Raw genomic sequence first — 16805 nt, forward strand, 5'->3', positions numbered from 1 at the left:
ACAGCCAGCTCCCAACAATAGAATGCACTGTGTAACAATACTAGTGATATATTCTAACTACAATATTTTATATTGTGTATCTCCAGATTTATTTACAGCAAGACTCCAAATACATCCAACCAATTTGCCACATTACAGAAAAAGCCAATCCGCGCTGCCACACTTTGGACATGTCTGTGGAGTCACATAGACCATGACTAGAAGTTCCAGCTGCTTCTATCCCACAGTTGGGTTGTTTGGAAGAGGCCCTAGGTATAAAGAATGCAGTGTGCATGGGAAACCCAGAATTCCTGGCTGTAACAGACAAGGATTGGACATGGGGAACAAACACACATAAGGAGGACAGAAGCAAATGGTGGAACGAGCCTTAGAAAAGTCAAATTATACTCAAGAATGTTATCTCCTAAAAATAAATGCAGTGGTATAATGCAGTTACAAGTACAATGCTTGGTTAGGCTTCAAGCTACAGCAAATCAGATTTACTTTGCATATACAGCATTAAAATGCACCCTTTGCGTGCATCAAGGAATATAAAAAGGTGTGTGCTATTTTTGGGTTCTTTCTTACCCAACAAAGTTGCAGAGACAACTGCAAAAGATCAATCCTACTGTTGTGGAATCTACAGCCAGGCAGGACAGATGGCGAGAAGCACATTCCACTAATGCCGCACCTATACTAGCAAGCTCCCCTCCCCCCCCCCCTCACTGTGCTCTCAGACAGCACGCTGCAGAGGTACATTTCCTGGTTCTCCGTTCTGGAACGTCTGGCATGTTACCAGCAACATTCCCTGGCAGATAGCACATTAGGGGAAAGAACCAGACAGCAGCTGACAAGTGGAATAACTGCAGCCAAGAGTCTATGTAATGAAGGTCTGGGGGATCTCAGTGTGCACCCCCCATATTCTAGCATCTAGCTTATCTGTGGGTTGTTCTACAATGCATTCTATTTGTAATTCTGGACATTTTTTTCCAGCATAGGAGTTGCAGAACATGAATTAAGGAATGGACAAACGTCATGTTGCATTTAGGAGTCCGGCAGTTAAATTTTATTATTTATTTATTTATTAGCAGTTTCTTATATAGCGCAGCATATTCCGTTGCGCTTTACAATTAGAACAACAGTTATAGTACAAAACTGGAAAAAATGTATACTCTGCGCTATATATACACTATCAGATTAATCTGATACAGTGTATATATAGCGCAGAGTATACATTTTTTCCTTGCTTTTCAATTAATTGGCAACCTAGCTAGTTGTCTTACTCAGCTGCTATTGATGCACTTTAATTAATTACTAATTGTTATCAGCGCCGGAAGAATAACAGTCAAGGACAGGTGTCCTGTTCTGTTTATTCCATAGAACAAAACTGGGCAAAGACAGACAGACAGAGGTAGGAAGGCCCTGCTCGCAAGCTTACAATCTATAGGGAAATAGGCATTGATACACAAGGATAGATGCTACCTGTTACATAATGGTTCCCCAGATTAAATATAAAAGAGCGAGAACTTTACATATACAAAACAGATACAATAATGTAAATATTAATGCAATATCTGGGTGTATCACTGTAGTCTATTGTAAATTTGTAATACACTGTAGGCCTGGGGCTGATCACCTGGACTACCAGCAGGATAACAAAAACACAAGACCATTAGCAAAGCATTTTGAAGCTAAATCTTCTGGATGTAGAGGTAGGAGTCGTAGCTTTGGAAAGGACGCTAGCAGCAACTCTGCCCATTAAAAAAAGCATCTTATGTTATGCATTATGCAAATGTTCCATGCTGTCATCTTAAGACATAGTCTTGCGGGACTGAGTGTTTCTCCTGTACAGAGCTGCTGACGTCACCCGCACAGCCAGAATGACTGCTGGAGAAGAGCCAGGTGAGTAATTGCTACTTGCTGAAAAAACGGACATTTGACAGGGCACTGTTTCAGCAATAATGACAGAAGTTGCAGAACTCTGTGCAACCGGATCGGAGTGGAATCAAAAACAGATTGTACAAATCAGATCACACTAATGTTTTAGCTCCATGTTGCTATAGAAATTTGTGGTGGAAGTGTGCCTAGAACCCAGATACAGCCACGCAAATTAACATTCCAACTATACGGTATAATCTATTGGAGTGGGATCTATAGATGGGACGTAACATTAAGTGGAGGTAGGGGGAGGAATCAGGACTCAAAGATTTCGTTCTAGATTAGTGTAGACTGCAGTGCCAATTAAAAAAAAATGTCTATGGCCCTCATTCCGAGTTGTTCGCTCGCTAGCTGCTTTTAGCAGCATTGCACACACTGGGCCGCCGCCCTCTGGGAGTGTATCTTAGCTTAGCAGAATAGCGAACGAAAGATTAGCAGAATTGCGAATGAATAATTCTTAGCAGTTTCTGAGTAGCTCAAAACTTACTCCTACACTGCGATCAGCTCAGCCCGTTTCGTTCCTGGTTTGACGTCACAAACATGCCCTGCGTTCGGCCAGCCACTCCCCCATTTCTCCAGACACTCCCGCGTTTTATCCTGGCACGCCTGCGTTTTTCCGCACACTCCCAGGAAACGGCCAGTTTCCGCCCAGAAACACCCACTTCTTGTCACACTCCGATCACTTCAACGATGAAAATCCTTCGTTCGGACGTGAGTAAATCTACTAAGTTTTGTGCTAAAATACTTAGCGCATTTTTGCCTTAATCGCTCCGTTGCGAAAATCTGCAACGAGCGAACAACTCAGAATGACCCCCTATGTTATTTGGTGTTTGCGATACTAGAATTCCACTTGATTCTAGTTTAGAATGCGGTCATCATTTATTAAACACTAAGCTTCCCATAACACTGTGCAACCGTGCCTACAAATGCAAAGTGGCATGAACCTGTGTGGCAGGGAGCTCGGAGCTTAGGATCATTGCCCATAGTTATAGCAAGAGAGAGAGAGATGTACAGTCTCTAACATGCACAGAAGAACTTTGGGCCATACTGACCAGGATCACACAAAGGGGAACCGGAACAAGTGTAATTGTCTAATGCAGTCCGAGAGCCTCCAAATCATGTCCAGCCAACAGCCTCTGGTTATGAGACAATGCTGGGACTTTTAGTTCAATGCAAATTCAAAATCTACAGTATATACCGCCCATCCTCTATCATGAGAGGCAATAATAACATGGCGCTGTATTTTCCTACACAGCCAGATGCTACTGGCGTCACATCAGTCATTTCTAGTTGGGAACAGCTCTCTTTTGGGATTTTAAAAACCGAAGCCTGATTGAAGAGCCGAGCTGGAGGTCACGGTTTGGGTGCAGACTAGGGTATAAACTGCGATAGTTTAGTACATGAGACTGTTCCCAGCTGCAGGCTTACAGTAAGGGTTAATCAGCGGAACCCACACATTAATGCAAAGTGTTTATTTTGGCTGTACCGTTCTCAGACCCCACCCTATAAGATGCACAAGCGCTGAAACTGGGCCTCATTCTCCTGGGGAACCGTTTCCTGATGGTGCACATCATCTCAGCGAGCCAGGAATGTGGAGGAAGGATGTGCGCTAAGCATTCCAAGCATAAACATTACACTCTGCACTGAGAGTTTGTTTTACATGCACATAGCACAATATCAATCACTTCTGCAGTCCCCAAAGTCATCCTTCTCAGGAACTCTATAAACCGCTTTTATACAGAGATTTAGATTTTAATTTTCTCCCGTCAGATACAGACAACATATGAAGACCTGTATCCCTATGTGTGGTCCCCAGCATCTGTGGGACTGCAATGTCTGTCAGCTGGAGGGCCAAGGGTTACTTAAATTGAATGTGGGCAGCTCAGTACTGTGGTTATGGGTTTAATTACAACCAGATTGTCATGTGTGGAGTTTGTATGTTTCTTGCATTTCCTTCAAATTGCTGTGCGTCCCTCCAACACTCAGAATTCATACTGATCAGCTATAAAAAAAACAAACAAAAAAACAAAAAAAACACAGTATATAAAATGAAAGCTCCAATGAGACAGTCACTGATGGAAAGGACTAACTATTCTCTGTGAAGTAGGGCGCAACGTAGCGACATACTGCCATTTCGCTCTAATTAATGCAGGAGAATGATGTTGGTCTGCTGAGGGTTACAGCTGCAATACTGCAGTGCAGAACTGACCTATCTACAGAAGGAAGATTCAGGAAACAGAGGGACATTCTGTTTGTGGAGCACTGGGATCTATTTCACTGAAAGCTCTGGTCTCCATGAGGGTATTAATGGGACAAAAGGTTGGGACTGTCAGCAGGCCTGTTCATTGTTCAGCGAGTGCTACAGGGCAGCTCTAATAGACTGATATTTCCTGCGGCATATCAGATGACGTCATAGTGCCCGTCTGCTGCCAAAAACCTCTGCAAGCCCCAGTTTACCAGTAACTACTGCAGACTTCTGCAGCCTGAATCTTAACAGCTTAATTGCAGATCTCTGAAGATGCTCAGACAGTCTGAGCCTCTTGTGCAATGGACTGCAACGTATTTCCCAAATAGCAACACAATATCCTGCTTTAAACCAGCAGATGTATTAACAGTTCATCCGCCCATACATATCTCCACTATTCCATGTCAGTATTACTATCAAACCTCATCACACTACATCAAACAGGACCACAGAGAGACAAAAGAAATAGTAAAAGTGTTACCATACCATGGAGTGTGAGCTACTGTGCAATGTATATACTGTACACCAGGGCTGCCATCAGAAATTGCGGGGCCCGGGACTGACCAAATAGGCAGAGGCTGGGCCCCTGATGGCGGCCCTGCTGTACACCGCTGTCCTGCAATGTATATACACCGCTGTCCAATGTCCTGTTAACTATGGTTATAAAATATCAGCCAGGATATGAAAGACGCAGCTAATGCCCATCCACTGGGGAGTCTCCCCCATCACATTCCAATTGCAATGGAATGGGAGAACATTGCTAGGGAAAGCATCAAGTAGCCAGTAACCTGTACACTCTCTGAAGCCCATGTATTAGAAACAACTCACATGTGCTACAAGAAAATGGCATCTGCCTCATTTGACCATTGTCATCCCAAGAAGACTGATTGTAGCAGCAAATTTGTTAGCAGATGGGCAAAACCATGTGCACTGCAGTGGGGGCAGATATAACATGTGCAGAGAGCGTTAGATTTGGGTGGGTTGTATTGTTTCTGTGCAGGGTAAATACTGGCTGCTTTGTTTTTACACTGCAATTAAGATTTCAGTTTGAACACACCCCACCCAAATCTAACGCTCTGCACAGGTTATACCTGCCCCACCTGCAGTGCACATGGTTTTGCCCATCTGCTAACATATTTGCTGCGACGATCAGGTCTGAATTAGGCCCATTGTCAGGTAGTCTGCTCGTTGTCAGGGAAACGGCCACCTCTGTTGCCACCAAGGGTTTGCTGTCCCTTTCAAACTTTTGAAAATGTCCCTCCCAAAATGGCCGCTACCTCATCTAGCATCTAAAAATAAGAATTTACTCACCGTAATTCTATTTCTCGTAGTCCGTAGTGGATGCTGGGAACTCCGTAAGGACCATGGGGAATAGACGGGCTCCGCAGGAGACTGGGCACTCTAAAAGAAAGATTAGGTACTATCTGGTGTGCACTGGCTCCTCCCTCTATGCCCCTCCTCCAGACCTCAGTTAGGGAAACTGTGCCCGGAAGAGCTGACACTACAAGGAAAGGATTTGGGATCCAGGGTAAGACTCATACCAGCCACACCAATCACACTGTACAACTTGTGATAACCATACCCAGTTAACAGTATGAACAACAACTGAGCCTCCATGTACGGATGGCTCATAACAATAACCCTTTAGTGAAGCAATAACTATATACATGTATTGCAGAGAGTCCGCACTTGGGACGGGCGCCCAGCATCCACTACGGACTACGAGAAATAGAATTACCGGTGAGTAAATTCTTATTTTCTCTGACGTCCTAGTGGATGCTGGGAACTCCGTAAGGACCATGGGGATTATACCAAAGCTCCCAAACAGGCGGGAGAGTGCGGATGACTCTGCAGCACCGAATGAGCAAACTCAAGGTCCTCCTCAACCAGGGTATCAAACTTGTAGAATTTTGCAAATGTGTTTGAACCAGACCAAGTAGCAGCTCGGCAAAGCTGTAATGCCGAGACCCCTCGGGCAGCCGCCCAAGAAGAGCCCACCTTCCTTGTGGAATGGGCCTTCACCGATTTTGGATGCGGCAATCCAGCCGCAGAATGAGCCTGCTGAATCGTGCTACAGATCCAGCGAGCAATAGTTTGCTTTGAAGCAGGAGCACCCAGCTTGTTGGGTGCATGCAGGATAAATAGCGAGTCAGTTTTCCTGACTCCAGCCGTCCTGGAAACATAAATTTTCAAGGCCCGGACTACGTCCAGCAACTTGGAATCCTCCAAGTCCCGAGTAGCCGCAGGCACCACAATAGGTTGGTTCAAATGAAACGCTGATACCACCTTTGGGAGTAATTGGGTACGAGTCCTCAATTCTGCCCTGTCCATATGGAAGATCAGATATGGGCTTTTACATGACAAAGCCGCCAATTCTGACACACGCCTAGCCGAAGATAAGGCCAACAACATGACCACCTTCCACGTGAGATACTTTAGCTCCACGGTCTTAAGTGGCTCAAACCAGTGTGATTTTAGGAAATCCAACACAACGTTAAGATCCCAAGGTGCCACTGGAGGCACAAAAGGGGGCTGAATATGCAGCACTCCCTTAACAAACGTCTGAACTTCAGGCAGTGAAGCCAGTTCTTTTTGAAAGAAAATAGATAGGATCCATAAAGGTCCAGATTTCGGCCCTAATTTTAGGCCCATAGACACTCCTGACTGTAGGAAATGCAGGAATCGACCCAGCTGGAATTCCTCTGTAGGGGCCTTCATGGCCTCACACCAAGCAACATATTTTCGCCATATTCGGTGATAATGTTTTGCTGTCACGTCTTTCCTAGCCTTTATCAGCGTAGGAATAACTTAATCAGGAATGCCCTTTTCCACTAGGATCCGGCGTTCAACCGCCATGCCGTCAAACGCAGCCGCGGTAAGTCTTGGAACAGACAGGGCCCCTGCTGTAACAGGTCCTGTCTGAGAGGCAGAGGCCATGGGTCCTCTGAGATCATTTCTTGTAGTTCTGGGTACCAAGTTCTTCTTGGCCAATCCGGAACGATGAGTATAGTTCTTACTCCTCTATTTCTTACTATCCGCAGTACCTTGGGTATGAGAGGAAGAGGAGGGAACACAAACCGACTGGTACACCCACGGTGTCACTAGTGCGTCCACAGCTATCGCCTGAGGGTCCCTTGACCTGGCGCAATATTTTTTTAGCTTTTTGTTGAGGCGGGACGCCATCATGTCCACCCGTGGCAGTTCCCAGCGATTTACAATCTGTGTGAAGACTTCTTGATGAAGTCCCCACTCTCCCGGGTGGAGGTCGTGCCTGCTGAGGAAGTCTGCTTCCCAGTTGTCCACTCCCGGGATGAACACTGCTGACAGTGCTAGCACGTGATTCTCCGCCCATCGAAGAATCCTTGTGGCTTCTGCCATTGCCATCCTGCTTCTCGTGCCGCCCTGGCGGTTTACATGGGCGACCGCCGTGATGTTGTCTGACTGAATCAGTACAGGTTGGTTTTGAAGCAGGGGCTCTGCTTGACTCAGGGCGTTGTAAATGGCCCTTAGTTCCAGTATATTTATGTGTAGTGAAGTCTCCAGACTTGACCACTGTCCTTGGAAGTTTCTTCCCTGAGTGACTGCCCCCCCATCCTCGGAGGCTTGCATCCGTGGTCACCAGGACCCAGTCCTGTATGCCGAACCTGCGGCCCTCGAGAAGATGAGCACTCTGCAGCCACCACAGCAGAGACACCCTGGCCCTTGGGGACAGGGTGATCAACCGATGCATCCGAAGATGCGATCCGGACCATTTGTCCAACAGATCCCACTGAAAGATCCTTGCATGGAACCTGCCGAAGGGAATTGCTTCGTAAGAAGCCACCATCTTTCCCAGGACTCGCGTGCAGTGATGCACCGACACCTGTTTTGGTTTCAGGAGGTCCCTGACCAGAGATGACAATTCCTGGGCCTTCTCCACCGGGAGAAACACCTACTTCTGTTCTGTGTCCAGAATCATGCCCAGGAAAAGCAGACGCGTCGCAGGAATCAGCTGCGACTTTGGGATATTCAGAATCCAGCCGTGCTGTTGCAACACTTCCTGAGAGAGTGCTACGCTGAGCAACAACTGCTCTCTGGACCTCGCCTTTATGAGGAGATCGTCCAAGTACGGGATAATTAGAACTCCCTTCTTCCAAAGGAGTATCATCATTTCGGCCATTACCTTGGTAAATATTCTCGGTGCAGTGGAGAGACCAAACGGCAACGTCTGTAATTGGTAATGACAGTCTTGTACCACAAACCTGAGGTATTCCTGGTGAGGTGGGTAAATTGGGACATGCAAGTAAGCATCTTTTATGTCCAGCGACACCATAAAATTCCCCTCTTCCAGGCTCGCAATGACCGCTCTGAGCGTTTCCATTTTGAACTTGAACTTCTTTATATAAGTGTTCAAGGATTTTAACTTCAGGATGGGTCTCACCGAACCGTCCGGTTTCGGTACCACAAACATTGTGGAATTGTAACCCCTGCCCTGTTGAAGGAGGGGGACCTTGATTATCAACTGCTGGAGGTACAGCTTGTGAATTGCCGCCAGTACTACCTCCCTTTCCCTGGGAGCAGCTGGCAAGGCTTATTTGAGGTAACGGCAAGGGGGAGTCGCCTCGAACTCCAGCTTGTATCCCTGAAATACAATTTGTACAGCCCAGAGATCCACTTGTGAGCGAACCCACTGCACCTGGCTCCGCCTGTGGAGCCCCAACGTCATGCGGTGGACTTAGTGGAAGCAGGGGAGGATTTTTGTTCATGGGAACTGGCTGCCTGGTGCAGTTTTTCCTCTACCCTTGCCTCTGGCCAGAAAGGATGCTCCTCTGACCCGCTTGCCTTTCTGAGGCCGAAAGGACTGCATTTGATAATACGGTGCTTTCTTAGGCTGTGAGGGAACCTGAGGTAAAAAAGTCGACTTCCCAGCAGTTGCTGTGGATACGTGGTCCGAGAGACCATCCCCAAACAATTCCTCACCCTTATAAGGCAAAACCTCCATGTGTTTTTTAGAATCAGCATCACCTGTCCACTGCCGAGTCCATAATACTCTCCTGGCAGAAATGGACATTGCATTAATTCTAGATGCCAGCAGGCAAATGTCCCTCTGTGCATCCCGCATATATAAGACTACGTCTTTTATATGTTCGATGGTTAGCAAAATAGTATCCCTGTCGAGGGAATCAATGTTGTCTGACAGGGTATCAGTCCATGCTGCTGCAGCACTACACATCCAGGCTGAAGCAATAGCAGGTCTCAGTAGAGTACCAGAGTGTGTATACACAGACTTCAGGATAGCTTCCTGCTTTCTATCCGCAGGATCCTTTAGGGCGGCCGTATCCTGAGACGGCAGTGCCACCCTTTTAGATAAGCGTGTTAGCGCCTTGTCCACCCTAGGGGATGTTTCCCAACGTAACCTATCCGTTGGCGGGAAAGGGTACGCCATCAGTAACCTCTTAGAAATTACTAGTTTCTCATCAGGGGAACTCCACGCTTCTTCACACAACTCATTTAATTCATCAGATGGGGGAAAAGTCACTGGCCGCTTTTTCTCCCCAAACATAATACCCCTCTTGGTGGTAACCGGTTTAATATCAGAAATGTGCAATACATCTTTCATTGCAGTAATCATGCATTGGATGGCTTTTGTAGACTGTACATTTGTCTCATCCTCATCTACACTGGAGTCAGACTCCGTGTCGACATCTGTGTCTACCATCAGAGCTAGCGGGCGTTTATGAGCCCCTGACAGCTTCTGAGTCGCCTGGGCAGGCGCGGGCTGAGACCCCGGCTGTCCAAAGGCTGCTGCGTCATCGAACCTTTTATGTAAGGAGTTGACACTGTCGGTTAAGACCTTCCACATATCCATCCAATCAGGTGTCGGCCCCGTCGGGGGCGACACCACACTTATCTGCCTCTGCTCCGCCTCCACGTAACCCCCCTCATCAAACATGTCGACACAGCCGTACCGACACACCGCACACACACAGGGAATGCTCAGACTGAGGACAGGACCCCACAAAGTCCTTTGGGGAGACAGGGAGAGAGTATGCCAGCACACACCACAGCGCTATATAACACAGGGATGTAGTGTTCACTCTAGGCTGTTTTAGCAGGGCGCCGCGCCCTGCCCGTTTTTTAACAGGCAAAACCCGCCCTGCACCTTTTGCGGCGCCCTGCTAGAACAGCCGCCCGCTCCCTGCCCTCCCGGCGTGTATAGATGCCGTGCGCATGCGCGCGGCATCCATTCACGCATTGGGAGAGGGCTGGGGGAAGCCCAGCACCGACGGAGGTGCTGGGCACGCCCCCAACAGTGACGTCGCCGGCCACAGACGCTCTCTATAGTAGCGTCTGTGGGCCGCACCGCCCCCTAAAATGTCGGAGACGTGGCCACGCCCCCTAATTTGCGTGGCCGCGCCCCCATTTCGGACGCGTGCGCGGCGCACATGTGCCCCCGGAGTCCGGCGCCCTGCCCCTTTTCACTCCTAGAGTGAACACTAGGGATGTACACTATAATAAGTGATTTTTCCCAATAGCTGCTTACTTATCTTATTTGCGCCTAAATTTAAGTGCCCCCCCTCTCTTTTTTACCCTTCTTGTATCCAGATACTGCAGGGGAGAGCCTGGGGAGCTGCTTCCAGCGGAACTGTGAAGGGAAAATGGCGCTGGTGTGCTGAGGAAGAAGGGCCCGCCCCCTCAGCAGCGGGCTTCTGTCCCGCGTTTTGTGAGACTTAATGGCGGGGGTTTGCACACATATACAGTGACAGACTGTATTATGTGTATCATTTGTGCCTAAAGGTATTATAATTGCTGCCCAGGGCGCCCCCCCCCAGCGCCCTGCACCCTACAGTGACCGGAGTGTGTGGTGTGCTGTGGGAGCAATGGCGCACAGCTGCAGTGCTGTGCGCTACCTTAATGAAGACAGGAGTCTTCAGCCGCCGTTTTCGTCGCTTCTTCTGTCTTCTGGCTCTGCAAGGGGGACGGCGGCGCGGCTCCGGGAACGGACGATCGAGGTCAGGCCCTGTGTTCGAACCCTCTGGAGCTAATGGTGTCCAGTAGCCTAAGAAGCACAAGCTAGCTGTAAGCAGGTAGGTTTGCTTCTCTCCCCTTAGTCCCACGTAGCAGTGAGTCTGTTGCCAGCAGATCTCACTGAAAATAAAAAACCTAACAAATACTTTCTTTTCTAGCAAGCTCAGGAGAGCCCACTAGGAGCACCCAGCTCTGGCCGGGCACAGATTCTAACTGAGGTCTGGAGGAGGGGCATAGAGGGAGGAGCCAGTGCACACCAGATAGTACCTAATCTTTCTTTTAGAGTGCCCAGTCTCCTGCGGAGCCCGTCTATTCCCCATGGTCCTTACGGAGTTCCCAGCATCCACTAGGACGTCAGAGAAATAACGGTCTCCTCTGAAGCGGTGGCCATTTAGGAAGGGACATTTTCAATACTCTCAGTAGTGGCCAGCAGATCACAGTGGGTAGCATGCAGCCCGGGCCCACCACTCCGTGTCAGAGCGGCTGGGCCGGGTACAGTTGTGCCCCCTGGTGCTGACAGTCATTAATTGTATGGAAGCATGTTGAGAAACAGTGCAGGATCTCAGGAGAGATGAGTCATTATTTCTTTAATAATGGATTCCTGTGAATGGGTAGGTAGGGGCCCCAGTGCATTGTTTTGCACGGGGCCTACAATGCTGTTGAGATGGCCCTGTCAGGAAATGGTGAGCAGAGTAAGCAAGGAACACACCTAGTGTACAATCACCTCACAGATCATACGATGCAGACTCTTGGTGAGATATTGTAAGAGTGTGTACGCACACTAGATCATGTTTTATTGCTACAAAACCAGTCATGTCTGCCGATTTGGTTTTATGTTCATCCTAATGTTTCTGCAACATGACGGTACAATGCCAGGGCAAACCTGAAAGTCTATCCGCACTAACTTCTCCAATACTTCTGCTCCTGCAGTCACAATCTTTTCCTCAGATGGGTTTGGGACACGAGGACTGCAGAACAGAAGGTAAATTGTAATATTGCGTGTGCATGTTCATAGTGACTTTTAATCTTCAGTGATATTATAATAACAAATCGCATCTCAAGTAAGATTGTAAGAGCGTGTACACGGCTTTACACCTGAACACAATAATACAATCATAATCCCACATGACCTTATTGTGACCTACAACATGTTCTAGGAACTCATAAGGAATAGCGAGTAACGGACTACAAACGTCACAGCTAAAAGCATGTACGCACCCGGATCACCATCACTGCACCCCGCCGATGTTGCACTTTTGGGTAAATTATCTAGTTATCTTCTAGAGGCTGTGAGACATTCTAATAAAGGAATTTTTAGCCAGGAATCTCAGGCACTGCTCAAACCAATTTGGGCTGCAGGTAAGACTGTGGAAGTTTGAGACGGGTATAATCCCCCAATTTGCTATGTTGATTCTAGGGGCCTTTGAGCAAGGGTGGGCTAGGCCCCCAGACTGGTGCCTCTGCAGCTTCTTGGAAGGCAGGTAGAGAACGCTGGTCGGCCAGGTGTTGGGCGCACCCCCTGCAGGGAATCTATACGAGTAGGCTCCCATTCGTTTAGGCAGCCAGCAGGGAGTGCGTGCCACAACTGAAATCGCCCCCATAATGTCCCATTTTCACTCCCAGTTGTTAGGCGTGGCGGTTTTTGTCCGCGCTCTGACCGAGCAGCGGTCACGGCCGCCGCGCCTCTCGCTCTGTATGCTCCCGCATGGCGCCTAGCAACGCCGGGACGCCGTGCGCGCGATAGCCGGCGGGTCCCTGGCAACGCTAGGACGCCGTGCGCCCAGGGCCGCCGGGTCCATGGCAACGCTAGGACGCCACAGGCGGACCGCGTTCCCCGTTGCCATGAGAGTACTCACACCTGTTCTCCCCTGCTCGTGCTGCAAGGCAGCTGCACGACATTCATCAATCAGGCTCTGCACTGCCATTGGAGAGTTCCCTGTTATGCCTCCTCAGTGCCTCACACAGACGCCGGTGATAGCTTCCTGCATGCTGTTCCTGCCTGGTAACGTCTGTTCCTGATTTAGCTGTATCTGGTCGATCCTGCTCCCTGTGCTCCAGAGTCCTGGAGTTCTGAAGCCGGTCCTGGGAATCCTTCCTGTCCAAAATGAACCTGTTGCAGTCATCCGAGGGTTCTCGTTATTTGGGGTTCTCTCCCGGTTTCGCGAGTTGCGGCCTAGGCCGCTTTAACTTTGTATTACTTTTGTGTTGGAGGTTTTTGCGGAGGTTTCCGCTTTTCACTGTCCTCCCCGGAACTCGGCGGTGCCGTGTGGGGGAACGGACAGTGGTATCTTTTGTTGTCCTTTTTCCTTGGCGGCGTGCCGCACATACCTTTAGTTTTAGGGTTGTTAGTAGCCCCTAGCTTCTGTTTGTTTTAGTTAGAGGTCTCCTTGTTATTACCCTGTCTCGTTTCACGCTTTGTCTCTCTCTAAGACCTGGGGGCATCGGAGTTGGGCAGACCTAATCCGCCCTTCAAACGCGGCTGCCGTGGGCCCAAGAAACCATAGTCGTTCAGGCGTGAGTCGACCACACGGGTAAGACAACGGAGGTAGGGTGCTAGGGGCTATTCCCGTACCTCTCCTTAGTTCAGCGTCACGTTCTGGTGCTCTGAACTTGCATCACTACATCTCTCCAGTTCTGAGCATCAGGAACGTAACACCAGTCAGGAATGTTGTGATGTATAGATGAGCATTGTTGCATGTGTCTTTCAACCTGGAGAGCCTATTATTTAGGCTGACGGCCTCTCTACATGTTCTAATTCACAATATAAATTCAAAATCTGTTCAGAAGGACCAGGCATTAAGGGTATATTCAATTGATGTCGGATCCTTTCCAACGGAAAGGATTCAACATCTCAGTATTCAATGACAATGCCAATCAGACTTCTTTTAAAGTCAGACTGACATTGTCGGAAATGGGGCTAAAACCTGTCGGATTTGGCTGCGCTTCCGGCAAAACACGTTGATCCGCAGCTATTCCGCCAAGTCACATGTTTTCCGACAAGTCGGAATTGCCGACTGAGAGAAAAAAACGTCAGGGGGATTGAATAGGTTGGAACAGTTTCCAGCCTAAAAAAGTAGGAAACTGCCGTCTTTCCGACAAGACGGCAGTTCTGACTACAATTGAATACCCCCCTATGGGTATGTGGGGTCCTTACGATCCAAAGGAGACTGGGAGTGGTTTAAAAATGTACCAGAGCCACTAGTTTCCAGAACAAAGCATTAAAGGGGATGCAGTTCTAATACCGGCTGTTGGGATCACGGCGTTCAGGAGACCGATGCCGGAATCCAGACAGCCAGATGCCCAGAATCCCGGCCATCTCCTCATATTCCCACTCATTTGGTGGGTACACGCCACCAACCGAGCAGGAATATAACCTGTAGCGAGCGCAGAGTGCCCGCAAGGGTACTCGCTGCCGGGATTCCGCTGTCTGTATACTGACAGCCGGCATCTCGTCTGCCGGGATATCATATGTATTCCCATTAAGGGCCAGATTCTGAGGTAAACGCAAGTGGGGTCAGGGCTGTGTCTTCGGTCCTATGTAATGAAATACCCTCTGTCCCCTTCTCAGATCTGCCGCACAAGTCCAGGGCTGCAGCATCGGAAAAACGTTGCGCAGACCAACAAACAGGCCAGCAACCCTATGTTTGCATCCGAAGACACAGTTACTGGCTTCGGCACTCCAGCCAAACTACAATGACATGCCTACCCTTTTAAACAACATTCTTCATTGCCTCCCTCAAATGCCTGCAGTCTGTCAATCACACTGCGACCGGCATCGCAACAGTACTGCGGCACATGTGCATCGCAGCTCCCACTCATGCAAAGACCAGAAGACATTGGTGATTTGCAACCGAATCGGCTATTTCCTTTCCCTTGGTCAAAACGGATTGAGATTTGCAGGACACAATATAAAAGCACATGCATCGGAACTAAACGGAATAGGATCTGACATATGCATATTCTATGCTGTGCAGGAACACAACTGCTTAAGTATGTGGGTGTGCATATTAAAAGAGATAGATAGATATAATAAGATTTTACTTACCGATAAATCTATTTCTCGTAGTCCGTAGTGGATGCTGGGACTCCGTAAGGACCATGGGGAATAGCGGCTCCGCAGGAGACAGGGCACAAAATAAAAGCTTGAGATATCAGGTGGTGTGCACTGGCTCCTCCCCCTATGACCCTCCTCCAAGCCAGTTAGGATACTGTGCCCGGACGAGCGTACATAATAAGGAAGGATATTGAATCCCGGGTAAGACTCATACCAGCCACACCAATCACACCGTACAACTCGTGATCTGAACCCAGTTAACAGTATGATAAATTTAAAGGAGCCTCTGAAAGGATGGCTCAACAATAATAACCCGATTTTTTTGTAACAATAACTATATACAAGTATTGCAGACAATCCGCACTAGGGATGGGCGCCCAGCATCCACTACGGACTACGAGAAATAGATTTATCGGTAAGTAAAATCTTATTTTCTCTAACGTCCTAAGTGGATGCTGGGACTCCGTAAGGACCATGGGGATTATACCAAAGCTCCCAAACGGGCGGGAGAGTGCGGATGACTCTGCAGCACCGAATGAGAGAACTCAAGGTCCTCGTCAGCCAGGGTATCAAATTTGTAGAATTTAGCAAACGTGTTTGCCCCTGACCAAGTAGCTGCTCGGCAAAGTTGTAAAGCCGAGACCCCTCGGGCAGCCGCCCAAGATGAGCCCACTTTCCTTGTGGAATGGGCTTTTACTGATTTTGGCTGTGGCAATCCTGCCACGGAATGTGCAAGCTGAATTGTACTACAAATCCAACGAGCAATCGTCTGCTTTGAAGCAGGAGCACCCAGCTTGTTGGGTGCATACAGGATAAACAGCGAGTCAGTTTTCCTGACTCCAGCCGTCCTGGAAACATATATTTTCAAGGCCCTGACAACGTCCAGCAACTTAGAGTCCTCTAAGTCCCTAGTAGCCGCAGGTACCACAATAGGTTGGTTCATGTGAAATGCAGAAACCACCTTAGGTAGAAATTGAGGACGAGTCCTCAATTCCGCCCTGTCAGAATGAAAATTTAGGTAAGGGCTTTTACATGATAAAGCCGCCAATTCTGACACACGCCTAGCTGAAGCCAAGGCCAACAGCATCGACACCTTCCACGTGAGATATTTTAAATCTACCGTAGACAATGGTTCAAACCAGTGTGATTTTAGAAATCTCAACACAACATTGAGATCCCAAGGTGCCACTGGAGGCACAAAAGGAGGCTGTATGTGCAGCACCCCTTTCACAAATGTCTGAACTTCAGGTACTGAAGCCAGTTCTTTCTGGAAGAATATCGACAGGGCCGAAATTTGAACCTTAATGGACCCTAATTTTAGGCCCATAGACAGTCCTGTTTGCAGGAAATGCAAGAAACGACCCAGTTGAAATTCCTGTGTAGGGGCCTTCTTGGCCTCACACCACGCAACATATTTACGCCAAATGCGGTGATAATGTTTTGCGGTTACTTCCTTTCTGGCTTTTACCAGAGTAGGGATGACTTCTTCTGGAATGCCCTTGTCCTTCAGGATCCGGCGTTCAACCGCCATGCCGTCAAACGCAGCCGCGGTAAGTCTTGGAACAGACAAGGCCCCTGCAG

At 48.4% G+C, this 16805-nt stretch overlaps 1 protein-coding gene across 2 annotated transcripts in view; it reads right to left on the minus strand.

Annotated features, from left to right (window-relative positions):
• The window catches only part of SPTAN1 (spectrin alpha, non-erythrocytic 1), a 103927-nt gene that overhangs the window by 74725 nt on the left and 12397 nt on the right, over window positions 1–16805 (minus strand). The gene's annotated exons all lie outside the window — the stretch shown is intronic.

The sequence above is a fragment of the Pseudophryne corroboree genome, chromosome 8 (assembly GCF_028390025.1).
Source record: "Pseudophryne corroboree isolate aPseCor3 chromosome 8, aPseCor3.hap2, whole genome shotgun sequence".
NCBI lineage: Eukaryota > Metazoa > Chordata > Amphibia > Anura > Myobatrachidae > Pseudophryne > Pseudophryne corroboree.